General features: G+C 42.9%; 1 long non-coding RNA gene across 1 annotated transcript in view; it reads left to right on the plus strand.

Annotated features, from left to right (window-relative positions):
- Nucleotides 1-13,047, plus strand: part of LOC122425854 — a 145,096-nt gene extending 132,049 nt beyond the window's left edge. Inside the window, exon 3 of the long non-coding RNA XR_006265030.1 lies at nt 12,955-13,047. This is a non-coding gene — a long non-coding RNA (uncharacterized LOC122425854). The remainder of the gene's footprint in view (nt 1-12,954) is intronic.
- The last annotated feature ends 4,876 nt before the right edge of the window (nt 13,048-17,923 follow it).

The following is a 17,923-nucleotide window of genomic DNA, read 5'->3' on the forward strand; positions in this document are numbered from 1 at the left end:
TACCAGCTGAGCCACAAGAGAAGTTCAAGAATACTGGAGTGGGTAGCCTATCCTTTCTTCCCAACCCAGGAATCAAACGGGGGTCTTCTGCATTGCAGGCTGATTCCTTACCAACTGAGCTATCAGGGAAGCCCTTTATACATAGGTCTGGACAATGTATAATGACTAATGACATATATCCAATATTATGATATATACAGACTATTTTTATGCCCTAAATATTCTTTGTTCTCCACCTATTCATCCCATACCATCTCAAACTCCAGGTAACCACTGATCTTTTTCCTGTCTCCATACTTTTGTCATTTTTAGCTGAAACCATAGAGCATGTAGCCTTTTCAGATTGGCTTCTTACACTTAAGAATATGCATGTTGTTTTAGCTATTATGCCACTTTGTATTTCCAGATAAATTTCCAAACTAGTTTTTCAGTTTACACACTCACACAGTTGCCTGCACAGTACCTGTTGGAATTTTTATTGGGATAGTAGAAAATATATAGATCAACTTGGGGTAAGTTGCTATATTTAGAATATTGAGTCTTTTAGTTTTGTTCCTTTATTCATTTACATGTTCTTTGATTTTTTTTCCATAATGTGCATACTTTTCTTTGTAGAGACATTGCACATTTTAGAACTATTTTGTTTTCTAATTCTTCTTGAAGTAGCTTTGGTAAATTGCATTTTGCTAAAAATTGGCCAATTTCATATAAATTTGAATATTCATCGGCACACATTTGTTCAAAACATCATTTAAAAATCTTTTCAATGTGCTGTTTTTTTTAACATTCTTCTTTTCATTTGCAGTTTTGATTACTTGAAATTTCTTTTTCTCTTTATCATTGCCATTAAAATTTTTTTCTGTTTTATTGAGTTTTCAAAGAGGCCAGGTTTGACTTGCCGTTCATCTCTCTTGTATTATTTGTTCACAGTTTATATTTATATTTTTACTATTTCCTTCTTCCACTTTCTTTGAATGTCCTTGGCTGTCCTTCATGAAATAATTCTCCTTAGCCCATTGATTTCCAACTTGCCTGTGATGTCTGCTGAGATGAAATTTCCCAGGTTTTATTTGCTTGAATAAAGGAGAAGGAGAAATGTTTATTTCTCCTTTATTCTTCCTGCATATTGTCATTAGTTATAGAATGCTAAAGGGACACATTTTCTAATATCTTTTATATCACACACACATGTACATACATACATATTACTAGTAATTACTGGAATGTGATCTCAGATTTTTAGACAGCCTTTGCTCAGGAAAACTGCCTTCCTTAGTTGAAGCTTGGCCTGTGACCTTGACCTCAACACCAAGGGCAGATGCAGTTCACACCCAGCACCCCCACCCAGCAGATAAGACTGTTGAGAATGGAAGAGGAATCACATGGCCTTACTCTTCCTCCTTTACTGACGTTTCCCCCTTCTGTCCTTCCTCCTCTTCCCCTTTTCTTCTTGTCACTCTTAGCCCATTATTTTCCAGATTATCAGAAGATTCACTCTGTGCCTAGAAAGTTAATTGAATCCCAACCAAACGCCTATTCTGTTAGTTCCGTGGCTCCTTAGTACCCTTCCAAGGGTCCACCAGCCAAGTTCCCACACGTATTCCGTATGATTTATTGGCCAGATCACACTTCAGCACTAGGTATGCACTTTTTCTCAAAAACAAATGCATGAAAAATGGCATGGTATATAAAAATAGTTCGGGCTGTGACTGCCAAGGCTTGCAAAAGGAGCCAAGGCAACAGCAGCTGGGACCGGAAGCTGGCTGAGTGGCGGAGCAGGGACGATGCCCAACTTAGTTCCGCAGGGTCGGCGGGCTGCCAGGAGCACGCGCCGCAACCTGCAGGCTCTGAATCAAACGGCACTGGATGGGGAGCCAGGCCTCGGGCGCAGACGGGCTTCACCACCCTCAGGCCCACAGACCCCTCAATCATCAGTGTCAGCACTTGCTCTTTCCTTCTTTCTCGCATGGGAAAAAAATGTTTCTCTCTACTGGTATCTTCCAACATTTTTTCCTGAAACCTACTTTCTCCTTCACTTCCAATCTAATATTTTATCACTTCAGATGAGAAAAAAAGATATTGGTAATAAAAGGCAGAGAATCATTTTCTAGGTAAGATGATTTGAAAAAGTAAAAGAGACTAAAAGCTCAGTTATGAGAAAAAGGCTTCCCTGGTGGCTCAGATGGTAAAGAATCTGCCTGCAATGCAGGAGACCAGGGTTCAGTCCCTGGGTCAGGAAGATCCTCTGGAGAAGGAAATGGCAACGCACTTGAGTATTCTTACCTGGAGAATCCCATGGACAGAGGAGCCTGGTAGGCTACAGTCCATGGGGTCAGAAAGAGTCAGACATGACTTAGCAACTAATGCACACACACACATGAAAAAAGAAAGCTTTCACTGGTTCTCGCTAACTTTTGTAGGTTTGCTTTTCTCACCACTCTTGTTTGAACTAAAATAATGTAATATTGTATCAGAAAAAAAATTCCTGAGCTGTAACAGTCTGCTTAGTACCGTATCATTTCTTAGATATTGGTCTCAAAAATAATGAAATGCTACCATGTGGTTCGGATCCAACTCTCCACACTGTTATGAGACAAACCCCTAAGGGATGTGGTATAAGCTATGTTGAGTAGCGAAAGTAATTCTAGAAGTTCTGTCTAATCTCCCTCAATATTAGAACCTATTTTCTTTTATATATGTGGGCAAATGATCTCCTATAATTGCACATCAAGCTAAGCAATGCTCTTTCAAAAGTGATCTCCTTAGGAGCCTTCGTCTGGAGATGTTTTAGTTCAGAACGTGACATGTAGGAGGACTTCTGGGATGACCCTCAAAACACTGTCATGTTTTTTCCAGCATTTAGAGACACAACAAATTTTCATCATCAGGGACCAAATCTGAGGTCTGGAAAGACTCAAGAGAAGTAACAATAAAACCAACTCTACTGAATAATGAGAACAATCAAGACAAATATGATAGTTTTTGATTAGTAATAGTGAACAAGCATAAATAAAATTAATAAAATTGATATCTTTATTATGTAGTTTGTATCTTGTTCCATAAAGAAATTCTGCAAAATGAATTTTTATACCCTAAATTAATTTTTACACTTGAATAACTGTATAGCATCCACAGTGGGCACTCTTAAGGGAAAAAAATGTTTCACGTGGTCTTATACTGTGCATTATACTGTGCACTGGGGCTTGAGGCAAGAACAGTAGAGTTAGGGGGGGCCATGTGTGTGCGTCATTTGAAGTGCACTTTTGCAAGTGTTACCCTGTCTGTGCTTATTTTTCACGATGGTCACAATTTAAGCTGAACCCTTTGAAGCCCATTTGTCAGTACGTTGGACAGGAGCAAGATCCCACCCTTTTAGCAGAGAATATCTTCCTTAACCTTTTGAGCATTTTTTGTTTTTCTTTAATATTTGTATTTATTTGGCTGTGACAGGTCAGCACACAGGATCTTCCTTGCCGTGTTTGGGACCTTTAGCGTGGAGTGCAGTCTCTTAATTGTGTCATGTAGGATCTAGTTCCCCCACCAGGGATCGAACCCTGGCCCTCAGCACTGGGAGCTAGGAATCTTAGCTACTGGACCACCAGGGATGTCTCCTGAGTATCATTTGGATGTATGAGAAATAGACGCTCTTACATTGAGAAGAGACATTAGAATAACTTCCAAAGCTCCTGTAGGTGTGTGATTGTTTTCAATAAAACCAACAGCAGCACTTTTAGGGACCCCACACAGTTTGAACGCAAATCGAAAGCAGATCATTATCAAGTGACCGTTGGTTCTAAGGACAGCACAGCTAAATAGGGATACCACAAGGGTTTCCCACATTAACAGGTGAAGACTCTCAGAAAATAAGTGTGGACCTGATTGTTAAGACTAACCTAGCACAGAAATTTATTAATGGAATTCGTTCAGAAAATGCTCTTTTCAGAAAAAAAATTAATCATGAACTCTCAGGAGAATAAAAAAATTCATATTGTGCAGTGATTAGAGGCAGACAGAGTGATTCGCTTCCCCTGTGTTATTTGGGATACAATTTACTCTAAAGATGATCCCGCATTTTTAGTCTGCATGTTTTATTATTAGACTTCACTAGGTTTCTATACAATGCACTGGATATTTGGTAATTATCTTCTCTTCCTCTTAAGCTCGTCAGTGCTTCTCAATCCCTGCCCCCCTGTGACCTCTGAAGGGAGGTTGGCTAGCAGCCAGTGAGGGGGCATTAGAGTCAGGACACAAAAATTACAGTGCTAAGAGGTCTGTGTCCTGCAGACTCACCCCAAATGGAATCTCTTAAATGTGTTTCCCCCAGTTGCCTTTGGGATCTGATTCAAAATCAGTATTTTGTGCTTCAAGCAGGTAGAAAGACAAAACACAAAGTTAATTCTACTATTTTTTCAATTAAATGGAAATTTTAAATTCCCATTAATGTAAGCAAACTATGCACATACATGGGTTTCCCAGGTGGTGCTAGTGGTAAAGAATTTGCTACCAATACAGGAGATGTAAGAGACATGGTTTCAATCCCTGGGTCAGGAAGATCCCCTGGAGGAGGGGATGGCAACCCACTCCAGTGTTCTTGCCTAGAGAATCCCATGGACAGTGAAGCCTGTCCTGGCTACAGTCCATAGGATCACAAAGAGTCAGACATGATTGAAGTGACTTAGCATGCACCCATGCTTACACACATCTTTTTACAAGGTAATTTTGGAAGAGAATACCTACATGAGGGACTAAGTTATATTCTACCTCACGTATCTTGGGGAGCACAAAGTTTAAAGAAAATGCATAGCCATTATTATGTTAATACAGACTAAGAGATTGCCAATAAACTATTGCTTCATGTAGGTAATTTCCATTGGTTTCTGACTTCAGTGGGTAATAATAAAGGTCTGAATAAGATTCTCAGACCCACACACTTAATTAGTATACTTTGTTACTCCTCCAAGGTTCTTACAAAGTAGAAGTGTTTATTTTTGAAGAAACTATTAGTTCTTACCAAATAAAATTCTTTTATATTTGCCATACTAAATATAGCATATTGTAAATGGGTTTACTAATCCTTTTAAGCTCCAATATCTGAAGATGCATTTAGATTCAGAATGTGAAATGCCATTCATTCAGAGACAACACATATTTTTCTAAGGACTTGCCTCAGAAATAAAATAAAAATTCTTTTGTTATTTCACAAGTTATTTGCAGTGTAGGAAGCAACAGAAGAGCAGAAGCCTGTCTGAGGCAGGTCCAGGGGGTCACACAAGTTTTCCTTGCTGATGTGGGTGGGGTGAGCCCCTGAGAGAACTGAGTCCCCAAGGTCAGAGCGTGGCAGGGTGTCTCAATTCAGGAGGTCAAGGCTGAGAACAAAGGAAATGCCTTCTGAATTGGAGCAAAAAAAATTTTGTGCAACTTTCCTACATTGTTCTTAAATTTTCCCTCTCCTGAAAAATAGATTATCTGTTGTTTAATTCTTTGGCTGCACAGGTCCTGGGGATAGAATGATGAAGGAGGGAGCGTTGGACCTCTGCTTGTATGGAACTTCTGGGGCCCAGTGTGTGAGGGGGTTTCAGAAGACTGAAAATCAGTATAAAAAGTTCTGTGTTAGCCATTCAGTCATGTCTGACCCTGCGACCCCATGCATTATAGCCTGCCAAGCTCCTCCATCCATGGAATTCTCCAGGCAAGATTACTGGAGTGGGTAGCCATTCTCATCTCCAGGGGGTCTTCCTGACCCAGGGATTGAACTCAGGTTCCCTTCATTGCAGGCAGATTCTTTACCATCTGAGCAACCAAAAGGCTCTGTCTTGATCTAGAGACGTGGTCCTGATGAACCTGTCTGCAGGGCAGCGATGGAGATGCAGACAGAGAGAACAGGCTTGTGGGCGCAGCGGGGGAGGGAGGGGGTGGGAGGCACTGAGAGAACAGCATTGAAACCTATCAATCAGCCAGGCACAATCTGCTGTGTGATGCAGGGAGCTCAGATCTGGTGCCTTGTGATAACCTCGAGGGGTGAGATGGGCTGGGAGGTGGGAGGGAGGTTCAGGAGGGGAGAGGACAAATGTATACCTATGGCGATTCATGCTGATGCCCGGCAGAGGCTGACACAGTATTATCAATAATTATCCCTCAATTAAAAATAAGTAATCAAAAAAAAACTCTATCCTGGGAGATGGAAATTAAAAGACAGTTGCTTCTTGCAAGAATAGCTATGACAAATCTAGACAACATATTAAAAAGCAGAGACATCACCTTGCCAACAAAGGTCTGTATAGTTAAAGCAATAGTTTTGCCGGTAGGCATGTACAGATGTGAGAGTTGGACCATAAAGAAGGCTGAGACCTGAAGAATTGATGCTTTTGAACTGTGGTGTGTTGGAAAAGACTCTTAAGAGTCCCTTGGACTGCAAGGAGATCCAACCAGTCCATCCTACAGGAAATCAGTCCTGAATATTCATTGGAAGGACTCATGCTGAAGCTGAAGCTCCAATACGTTGGCCACCTGATGCGAAGAGCTGACTCCTTGGAAAAGACCCTGACGCTGGGAAAGATTGAGGGCAGGAGAAGGGGGCAACAGAGGATGAGATGGTTGGATGGCATCACCGACTCAGTGGACGTGAGCTTGAGCAAACTCAAGGAGTTGGTGATGGACAGGGAGTCCTGGCATACTGCAGTCCATGGGGTCGCAAAGACTCAGACACAGCTGAGAGACTGACCAATTCATGTGGAGGGGCCGCACGTTCCAAGAACACGGGAGAGGCGCCAGCCTCGCCTCATCATGTGTAGGAGGATGGAGGACCAGTTTTAACTTCTTAGCGGAAGTCATCAAGCAGGCACATACTTTAGTCCAGTTTTTAAAAAAAAAAAAAGATGAGGAAGAGTGTTCCAAGCAGAGCAAGACAAGAAGCCTGAAAGCAAGGGAATGGTTTCTTGAGAAATGGACTGAATTTCAGCATGTCTGGAGCCTAGAATGAATTGGGGTTGGTGGCTGAGCAGTTTCAGGACAGGGGCTGGGGAATGGAGAAGCAGGTAAGAGAACAGAATGTAGATGCTGGTGAGGCTACATCAGAAGGGCTTTTGTAAGACAAGGAAAGAAATGTAAAATTACTCTGAGAGGTGGCTAACTGGAAGGGTTTTAAGCAGGAGAGTGAGAAAATCAGAATTGAATTTTAAAAGCTCTTTCTTTCATCCTCTGTCAGGAATCCTTCTAACATTTGAAGACACACCCTATTGCCACTTACTATTCTTGAGTGGGGTGGTTTCCAGGGAACTTTCAAAAAGATTGCCTTCTTTTGAGCAAGTCTATGTTCCTCTGAAAATAAAGAATCTGAAGCTGAACAGAATGATGCAGATGGGATATAAACAGCGTGGAGCAGACCAGGATCCTGCTACCCCCGTTTTCTTAGCTGTTACTCTCGTATTAAAGCACGTTTCAGTTGCTGTGGCACACTGTTTATTCATTTTGAGATTTACAGTAGATTAAAGCAAAACACACAGTTTTTTCCTAACTAAAATTGATGTTTAGTCAAATCCCCCCTACCTGTGTAAGTAAGAGTTTAAATATCCCTGTCAAATGTCATGTTGATGGTTTTGGTCCATCCTTCATGTCTATCAAGATTGTTTTGAATCTTGTTTGTGTCATTTGAGGCCCTGGCTATCTATCTAAGCCTGTGTCAGCTACAAATTTGATAATGATGATTCCTGTGTCTTATCCAACCAGCAATTTCTCCATGAAGTTTCCCCTTCTGATAGACAAGAATGATGTTTTTTACCTTTATTTATTCAGCCAGATAGTTCAGTTCAGTTCAGTCTCTCAGTCATGTCCAACTCTTTGCAACCCCATGGACTGCAGCACGCCAGGCCTCCCTGTCCATCACCAACTCCCGGAGTTTACTCAAACTCATGTCCATTGAGTTGGTGATGCCATCCAAGCATCTCATCCTCTGTTGTCTCCTCCTCTCACCTTCAATCTTTTCCAGCATCAGGGTCTTTTCAAATGAGTCAGCTCTTCGCATCAGGTGGCTAAAGTATTGGAGTTTCAGCTTCAGCATCAGTCCTTCCAATGAACACCCAGGACTGATTTCCTTTAGGATGGACTGGTTGGATCTCCTTGCAGTCCAATGGACTCTCAAGAGTCTTCTCCAACACCACAGTTCAAAAGTAATGTCTCTGCTTTTAATTTTTTTTCCATTTATTTTTATTAGTTGGAGGCTAATTACTTTACAATGTTATAGTGGTTTTTGCCATACATTGACATGAATCAGCCATGGATTTACATGTGTTCCCCATCTCGATCCCCCCTCCTGCCTCCCTCCCCATCCCATCCCTCTGGGTCTTTCCAGTGCACCAGCCCTGAGCACTTGTCTCTGCTTTTTAATACGCTGTCTAGGTCGGTCATAACTTTTCTTCCAAGGAGTAAGGGTCTTTTAATTTCATGGCTGCAATCACCATCTGCAGTGATTTTGGAGCCCCTCAAAATAAAGTCTGTCACTGTTTCCACTGTCTCCCCATCTACTTGCCATGAAGTGATGGGACCAGATACCATGATCTTAGTTTTCTGAATGTTGAGCTTTAAGCCAGCTTTTTCACTCTCTGTTTCTCATCAAGAGGCTCTTTAGTTGTTCTTCACTTTCTTCCATAAGGGTGGCGTCATCTGCATATCTGAGGTTATTGATATTTCTCCCAGCAATCTTGATTCCAGCTTGTGCTTCCTCCAGCCCAGCATTTCTCATGATGTACTCTGCATGTAAGTTAAATAAGCAGGGTGACAATATACAGCCTTGATGTACACCTTTCCCTATTTGGAACCAGTCTTTGTTCCAGTTAGATTGAAATCCACTCAAATTTTTTCCAAACCAAGTCTTGTAAGATTCAAAATAATATCATAAAGAACGTGGCCAAATGTCTCGATGAAATCAATTCATGTGATTTCTTGGACCTTATCCATATCTTTCAGTGTAGTAAACCATTTAAAAATGGTTAGTAACCATCTTTTCACCTTTATAACAATCAATTAAAAAGCACTGTGAAGCCTGGCCGGGTGCCAGCATCCATCTTCTGGACTTGGGGTTTCTGGGTTGCATTCTTTCGTCCGCAGTGATCCATTTACCATTGCCAGTGACTATCAGCTCTTCTGTCCTCTGTGATTTCTTGAGAATTACCAAAGGGGTGAGGTCCTCTGCTGGCACTTCTCACAGTGGATTGTAATGGACAAGTAACTTCTTTCTATCCAACCTCCCCTGTGTTCCAGCAGTGGTTTCCCCAATGGTAAAGTGAAGACAGCAGTACCCTAACCCTAGGACAGCGGTGAGAATTCTGTGAGTTCATATATGCATGCTCTACTTTCTCATTAGGACAGTATCCAGCTCACAGCAAGTGCTTAGTGATGCTAAGTGTTAGCTATGAATGCATTTTCAGATGGCTACTCTCTGTTTATTAACATTTGGCTAAATTCTCTGAGACCTCAGGCTAGTCTTATTACCTTTTGGAAAATAAAATTCTAGTCTGATATGAGGAAGATAATCATCTCCACTGTTTTTCTCACAGAGGATCAAATACAACACTAAGACAGATTTGCTGCCCACAAATAGGGTTTGGGTGGTAGGTACATATTGATGCTGAAATGACTGAGCTTGAACTCAGCCATTTTTAAACACAGGAGACATGCAGATAAACGGCTGTTCTGTACACAAAATTAGACACATCTTGGTTTTGCTCTTTTTTTTTTTTCTTGGTAAAATCATTTCTGGTTATTCACCAACCAAGTCAAACATCTTGATGGTGTGTCAGTTTTGAGATAGCCATGAAATGGAAAATATGGATTTTGCTTGGAATGTCTATAGTCATATAAGTGATTTTTCATTTTAATTCATGTATTACAGTTGGATTAGCCAGTTATTCTCCAAAATACATCCACTTGGTAGATAAAAGCTGTATTTTAAAACATGCATAAAATATACACTTTTTCAAAATAAATTTTATTAAACTAAAAATGTGTTTTGCCATTTTTCCTGTGTAGTCCTGCCAGAGTTGGTCCACAATAATTCTTTGTACTCTGCTTCTGTAGGGAGGATGTTCCCATACTAAAGAGATGATGGGAATGCAAAAGAGAGTCACTATGAAGTTAAGTCTGAGAAGAAGCCTGTGCTTAATCAGAAGGGAACACTGCCAATTCACGCTGTCATAAATACAGGGGCATGACGGTGTGGTGGGGCAGGAAGTCTAAATATTTCTGAAAAACTCGTCTTCTGCTCCATCTCTAACATCATTGACCTGGTTTTGACTTAATTTGAGGAGCTACTGGGAGAATTAAATATATTGCATACAAGAGGCAGGCACACAGCTGGGACTCCATAGCTGATAAGTGCTCACTGCTTCTGAGACCTCTCTCTGGCTTGGATGACCATGAAGGGAGAGTTAAACCAAAATGCACCAAGTTAGTTGCATTAATTAACCAAGTTAGTTGGTTAGTTAAACCAAAACTAACCAAAATGCACCAAGAGGGAGAACTGACACCCTAAATAGATCAGTTCCTTGGTTATTATGATAGATTTGAAACTGGAAAGAATCTAAATTGAATCCCATGTCTTCATTCCAAGAACTGAGTCTAGGAGTTGGAGAACTCAGAGAGGGTCTTTGTATAGAAATTCGAGAAAACTGAAGCTAGTGTTGGATCAAAGTTTCTTCCCGGGCCACCTTGCCCCATGCACTGTGGAACTGATTCATCTTGGGTAGGTGTTACTGACTTCTCACATGGCACCATAAGCCATGCCCAAGCTGGCATGTGGGGCAAATGCTGTTCCTTTTTTGGCTCATGTATTGTCTGTGTCTTAGCGGGGGCTCCAGGGAGTGGAAGTTCTGTCTGAGGTGGCTCTGAAGTTGCTGGGGCAGATGTTCAGAGGCCTCAGTGAGTAGCAATCAAGTAGCTTTCTTATTTACCTCTAGTTCCTGGCTGCAGTCCAGCTCCCAACTGTTGCCAGTTGTGTTAAAACACTTGGAGGGATGTGGCATTCTTTCTGCCAGCAATTTCATTTATTCATTTTTCTTCCTTAGAAATAAATGTCTGAGACTGAAGCCACTTCAAAAGAGGAAGTAGGCTGGGCGTGTGTGTGTGTGTGTGTGTGTGTGTGTGTGTTTGTGTGTGTGATGTCCTGTTTAAAAAAAAAAAACAAAAAACAAAACAAGCTAATCATTACCAAAAGAGAGGATCCTAAACAGATTTTTGTAAGGAGAGCATGTAGTGACATCTGTTTACCTCCCCAAAGCCCATTCCTCTTTCTTCCTTGCAAACAGATTGTTGCCTTTATCTAGTAATTTACTTTTCTCTATAATGCAGGACATGTATAATAATATTTAAAAGGAAAAGAAAACAGCACAGCACTTCAACCCTCTAGGAGAAGAAGAGGAAAAAAAATGATACCGAATCCCCCTCAAAGATATAATGACATTTAGGGCTGTAGTTGGCAAAATAACCTCCCCAAAGACATCCCTGGAATCTGTGGATGCGTTACTTTACATGGCAAGAGGGAATTAAAGCTGCCGGTGGAATTAAAATTGCTTATCAGTTTTGGAAGAGGGGCAGAGGACTCAGAGTGATGCAAGACCAGGCTCACCCCTCCACTGCTGTTTCTGCATGTGCTGGGGGGCCACAAGCCAAGGAGTGCAGGTGGCCTCTGAGACGGGAAAAGGTGCCTCCCTCCTGCCTCCAGGAGGGAAGGCAGCCCTACTGACATGCAATATTAGCCCAGTGAGACCCGACTTAGACTTTTAACAGAACTGCGGGATAAACATGTACTGTTTTAAGCCACTGAGTCTGCAGTGTGTCCTCACGGCAGGGCTTGCTTTCTTTCGTTATACAGTCATCCTTGTTGATTATCCATTTTACACATAGCACTGTGTACAGGCAACCATAAGTTCATTCTCTAAGTCTGTCTCTTTCTTTTGCTCTTTGTAAAAATTTGTTTCTATTTTGGTAAAAGGCACACAGTATAAAACATTACTATTTTAACCATGGGATTGCCTGGTGGCTCAGACGGTAAAGAGTCTGCCTGCAGTGTGGGAGACCTGGGTTCGATCCTTGGGTCGGGAAGGTCCTCTGGAGAAGGAAATGGCAACCCACTCCAGTATTCTGGCCTGGAGAATCTCATGGACAGAGGAGGCTGGCAGGATACAGTCCATGGGGTCGCAAAGAGTTGGACACTACTGAACGACTTCACTTTCTTTCTTTCATTTTAGCCATATTTCATGGTACAGTTCAGTGGCAAAACAGTCACATTGTTGTAAAACTCTCAGCATCATCCTTCTCCGGAATTTTTCACTTTCCTGAACTGAAACTCTGTCCCCAATAAACACTGAGTCCCTGGCCCCCTTCTCCACCTTACAACCCCAGGGCCCTGGCACCTACCAGTGTATCTTCTTGACTGTTCTAGGTACCTTGAATAAGTGTCATCAAACAGTATTTGTCTGCACCTAATGTACATGGGAATGCACTTTTCGGGCTAACGTAATATATCCCACAGACACATCTTCCCTTCTTCCTTTCTCCCGTGCTGTGCGCTAGGTTCTCCTTAGATGCCTGTTTTATACGGAGCAGTGCATGTACGTCAATCCCAACCTCCCAGTTTCATCCGCTTTCCCACTGGTGTCTCCACGCTTGTCCTCTATGTCTGTGTCTCTGTTTCTGCTCCGGGAGTAGATTCATCTCAGGCGGGGCTCTCTCTTCCTCCCCGAGGGCACCTCACTGCCCCCTCCCCCAGCTGTGCCTGGCCGCTTCCCCCCAACACAGCCCTGTCTCCATCCTGCAGCCTCCGCTTCCCCACTGAACCTGGAAATGCTTTCTCCAGCTCTTTACTTTGGCTTTCTCTCACCTGTTCTTTTCTTTACCTCATGCACTGAAAATGTAAAATTACATGCTATTATTTTCTTGTTTTCTGTCTATCTTCACTGCTAGACTGAGCAAGTCATGAGGCCAGGAACCGTATCTCCTTCATGTTCTGATGTACCCCCAGGACCAGCACAGTGCTGGGTACAGAGCTATGCACAGTAAGTGTCTGTCAATTTTTAAGAAATCAATATATTTACATTAATTCTCTTTCTGAGTTATTTCTTTTATATTTATCAATCTGCGGCTTTGTACTTAATAACTGTAATGTGAAAAATAGCATTATCTAACGTTTAACATGTATAACATTTAGAACACTCCTGATTCTAATTTTTAAAATTTTCTTTGCTCTTCTTGACAGGTGTGCTTTTTCATACTGTCTTAATAATCATTCTGTGATATTCTCCAAAACTTACATTAAGATTTTGATTGGTATTAAAGTTAATGTCGAAATTAAGTTTTAGAAGAATATTTATCCTTCCAGTATGCTGCCTTCTCATTAAGTGTTGCAGTGTGGGTCTCTTTTATTTAAATATTCTTTAGTCCCTCAGGAAAGTTTTATCTTTTTAAGTGAAATTTCCTAATTCCTAATTTATTTTTTTGTTACGCTTGTCCAGAGGTATTTTATTTTGTAAGTTGCTATTATAAATTATTTTACTGTTATATGTTCTAATTGTTGATTGCTGATATTCTAAGGGTTTATTCTTAATAAATTCTATAGGATTGTTGGGAGGATTAATGACTACATAAAATGGTTAGCACAGTATATTTTATAGATTGTAAGCTCTCAAATATTTTTCTTCCTCTCCTTATTCTCTTTCTCCTCATCCTTGTTATCACATATTATCAATTTCTATATGTATAAAGGCATTTCTGTTCGGCTTCCCTGGGGGCTCGGTCAGTAAAGAATCTACAGTGCAGGAGACATGAGTTTGATCCTTGGGTTGGGAAGATTTCCCTGGAAAAGGGAAGGGCAACACACTCCAGTATTCTTGCCTGGAAAATCCTATGGACAGAGAAGTTTGGTGGGCTACAGTCCATAGGGTTGCAAAGACTCGGACATGACTTAGCGACTAAACCACCACCACCAAACACCTTTTTGCTATCTGGTTTCCAATAGTTACAGTTCTTAGTTTCACACATTGTTATATTAGTTAGAAACTATAAAAAAATTTTAAATAATTAATGCTATTCATTAACTCTTATTACCAGCTAATTAGAGGCAAGGCTGGGCATGAGGGCAATGGTTATGTGCCTAAGAAGCTGGGCTTGCAGGCAGGAGTGGGGCTGCCTGGCCTCCTGGGCAGGGCTGGCGTGGACTCTGGGCTGGTCATCGGGGGGGAGCGGGGCTTAGGGGGTCACAGCCCCTCTGTCCTCCCCATAGGCAGAGCTCACATCATTGGTGGGAAAGACAGTGTTTGCCACTGATTTTATTCTTTTCTTCATCCATTTTGATTCACTTTGGATTTAGTGCAAATTCCTCTGATTATAACAGATGAACTCAGTTTAAGTGCTGGTTCTAGTTTATTTGTTTTGTGGATGGACTTTTGTTTTCATCCTTAAATGTGTCTTCATTGGTACCTCAGTGGCCTGTTGGAAACGCTACATCGGGGCCACCAAAGTACCATTGGTGTGGACCCGAATCTTAAATCATCCAGAATGCACCCACTTCCTCACAGGATCTGGCAAATCTGTGTCCTGCAGAATCCAAGTAAAACTCAGGAACCAGCTTACAATTCTGTCTCTTCACTTCACAAACCTGGAACCGTTCTAGAAGCATATACACATCTAAAAATAGGCTTCATTTATTTAGAAAAAAAAAATCAGATGCTATTTTAATGTAAAGGGTTTCCCTTTCCTTCTTGTTTCATAAAAACCAAACACAGTTCATTTTGTAATGTAAATGCTCCTTTTTGTTTTAAGAAATTATGGAGGGTGTCTCAAGCTCCTTTTATAGCATCAAAGCAACATTGCACCAGACACACTGAGGCTCGTAAAGAAGACTTTACTCTTGGCTGTTGCGACAGAGGCCAGGGCCCAGAGCTCAGCCTGAGGTCCATGGAAACATGGGCCAGGCTGATTTTAAGATCTGGGGTGGGAGTGGGGTCCTCAGCCACTGTGTTTGTTCACTGGCCTTCCCCAAAGGCAAAGTCAACTTTCTCATAGCTTCAGGACAGAACGCGGTTTTACCTCTTGGACAAACGGAGAGATGGGGAGTCTCTTCCTTGAAGACCCCACTTCCCAGGCGTGGCTCCCAGGTCCGAGAGAAAGAAAGTCCTAGGTGGTAAAACCAGCAAGGAGCTTTTCAAAAAAATTGCGTATCTCAAAGGGGCAATGGCAATGCCTAGAGCAGATGCTCTCAGGGAAGAGAGGACAGGGCTGGATGACGAGAAGCCTGTCCAAAGTCTAGTTGAGGCAAGGGGACACCAAGCCCTGTTGGCCACTAGAAGTCATCAAGTCAAAGAGCGGACAGAGGACAGCAGGTTTCCACACTCAGGTGTGTGTGTGTAAGACGGACCTTGCCCCACCCTGATCCTGTCTCTACCCAAGGCTATTCTCTCCCTGCCGACAGCTTCTCCTTCACTCGTCTTTCTGCCTCCTCTCCGTGGGAAGCGTCCCCTAGACCTCCCCTGTCCCCCTGGCTCACTCTGCTCTGCACTGGTCTTGTCGTGACTACATTTCCTTTCCCTTCTATTCATGCTATGTAACTCATTCAGGAACTCACTGAACACTAAGAAAAGAACAACGGGATAAGTACCAACGTTTGCCACGCATGATTCTAGACCGGGCAATACAGGGATGAAATCCACACAGTCCTTGGTCTCGAGAGGTTTACACAGTACGAGTGGGGCAGCCACTAAACACAGACTCGGAGCCTGAGAAGCTGCCGGAGGAAAGCAGAGCGCGCAGGAGAGGACAGCAGAGGCCCCGCTTTAGGCTGGCAGTGGGCGGGAAGGTGCGTGGATGCGCCGGGGCAGGGGCCGGAGCCAACAGTGTGTGCGGATGCTCAGATGGTCCGTGGACAGGAGGCCAGCGTGGCTGGAGCTTAGAGATCAGGAGGAGGGGAGGGCAGATGAGGCCGACAGGGTCTAGGAACTGCACTGGGATTGAGGTTTGACCCCAGGGGAAAGTCACAGGCGCGAATGAGGGCTGAAGGGGGGCCTGCTATGACGTCACACACGGCGGAATGAAAGAGGGGCGTGTCTATTCCCCACTCCTCTCCTGCACTTGCGGGTTAAGCCATATGTCAAGGGAGATTAATTTTATGTTTTCCTGGAAGGCCCAGTTCTTTACACAGACCTCCTGGGTCCGTGCTGTGGTCGGCATTGGGGAGACTCCCAGGGATGGAGACTTCTCCCAGCTCAGTGACGCGGCTCTTTCCCTGGACTTCGGCCGGAATCCGTATTCGCATTTACTGGGCCTGGGAGTTCAGATATTAGTACTTCCACCATTCTCATGTGCCTGCTAATGTCGCTTCAATCATGTCCAGACCTTCAATCATGTTGTGACCCTGTGGACGGTAGCCTGCCAATCTTCTGTCCACGGGGTTCTCCAGGCAAGAATACTGGAGTGGGTTGCCATGCCCTCCTCCAGGAGATCCTCCAGATCCAGGGATCAAACCTGCTGTCTCTCAGGTCTCCTGCGTTGGCAGGCGGGTTCTTAACCACTAGGGCCACCAGAGGAGCCTCTGTGTCATTCTTAGGTGTGATAAATGTGGGAGACCCTTCTTTGGACTCTACGCACTCAAGAAAGTTTCTTTATTTGGAAGCTTAAAACCTGGTCTTCATGAGTTTAATTAATAACATTGTATTAGATGCAATGATCTTTTTAGAGAAGATAACATTCCAACATTTGCGTGAGGATTGGACTGCTAACCCTAGAACCCCCAGACACTGTTTATGCTAGCCCCCAGATTTATTGTGCTGAAAGTAGCTTGGAAGTTTCCAGAATGTTCTCCTCCAGCTCTTTCATTCACCAGCACAAGGGTCCACCCCTAGAATGAGTAGGCGCTTCCCACACTTTCCTCTGTAATCTGGCAGGTTTGTGGCTGCGATCTTCTTGACCTGTCGCCACCAGCTCAGGAGTGAGTGTGCTGTTTGTGGAGGAGACAGCGCATTTGGCTTCATGAGTTCCACTTTACGCAATGCCTTTGCTAGGAGATGGAAATAATTGCTCTTCCCTCATGCTTCTCTCTTGTTTTCCTGCTGCTGCTTCGCTTCACACAGTCTATTGATGAAAAGAAGCTTGTCAGGAAAATCAGACTCTAAACCCTTTAATGGCAAAGGAACGCATTACAGAGAAGTAGCTGTAAATTCTGCAAGTTAAGCAAGTGCCTGCTCTGTTTTTACATGGAGACAGACAGAAGGACAAACCAAATGCTGACCAGACGAGACGTCCTGGGACACCAGATGCTCCAAGCGCTAAAGACGTTCATCTAGTGTTTCTGCAGCTCTTAACACAGGGGCAGAATTCTGTTCATTTTCACCAGTGAATTAAAGGGCAACGGAACACTGAGCAGACTTTCCTTGGTGGAAAACTGGGGTTCCATGCTGTTCTCCCAGTAATAAGTTGAAGGGGGCATGGGGAAGCTCCAAATTTAAGACACTTTTCTGTTTATTTGCTTGTTTTTAGGAAACATTTAATTTAGAAAGTGAAAAGTGAAGTTGCTCAGTTGTGTCTGACTCTTTGTGACCCCACGACTGTAGCCTACCAGGTTCTTCCATCCATTTTCCAGGCAAGAGTATTGGAGTGGGTTGCCATTTCCTTCTCCAGGAGATCTTCCCAACCCAGGGATTGAACATGGGTCTTCCACACTGTAGGCAGATGCTTTACCGTCTGAACCACCAGGAAAGTCCTTTAATTCAGAGCAACCTGATAAAAATTTAGCCTCCTTTATGCTACACACTGTGAATTGTTGAGAAGTGTTGATGAATGGGCACTGACCCAACCGTGAAGAAACAGAAGGTTCGATGGTTGTAATAAGCAAGATATAGCAAGATATAAGCTCCATGAATATAAGCAAATATGACGGATTATT

Source organism: Cervus canadensis, chromosome 23, assembly GCF_019320065.1.
Source record: "Cervus canadensis isolate Bull #8, Minnesota chromosome 23, ASM1932006v1, whole genome shotgun sequence".
In the NCBI taxonomy this organism is placed as follows: Eukaryota; Metazoa; Chordata; class Mammalia; order Artiodactyla; family Cervidae; genus Cervus; species Cervus canadensis.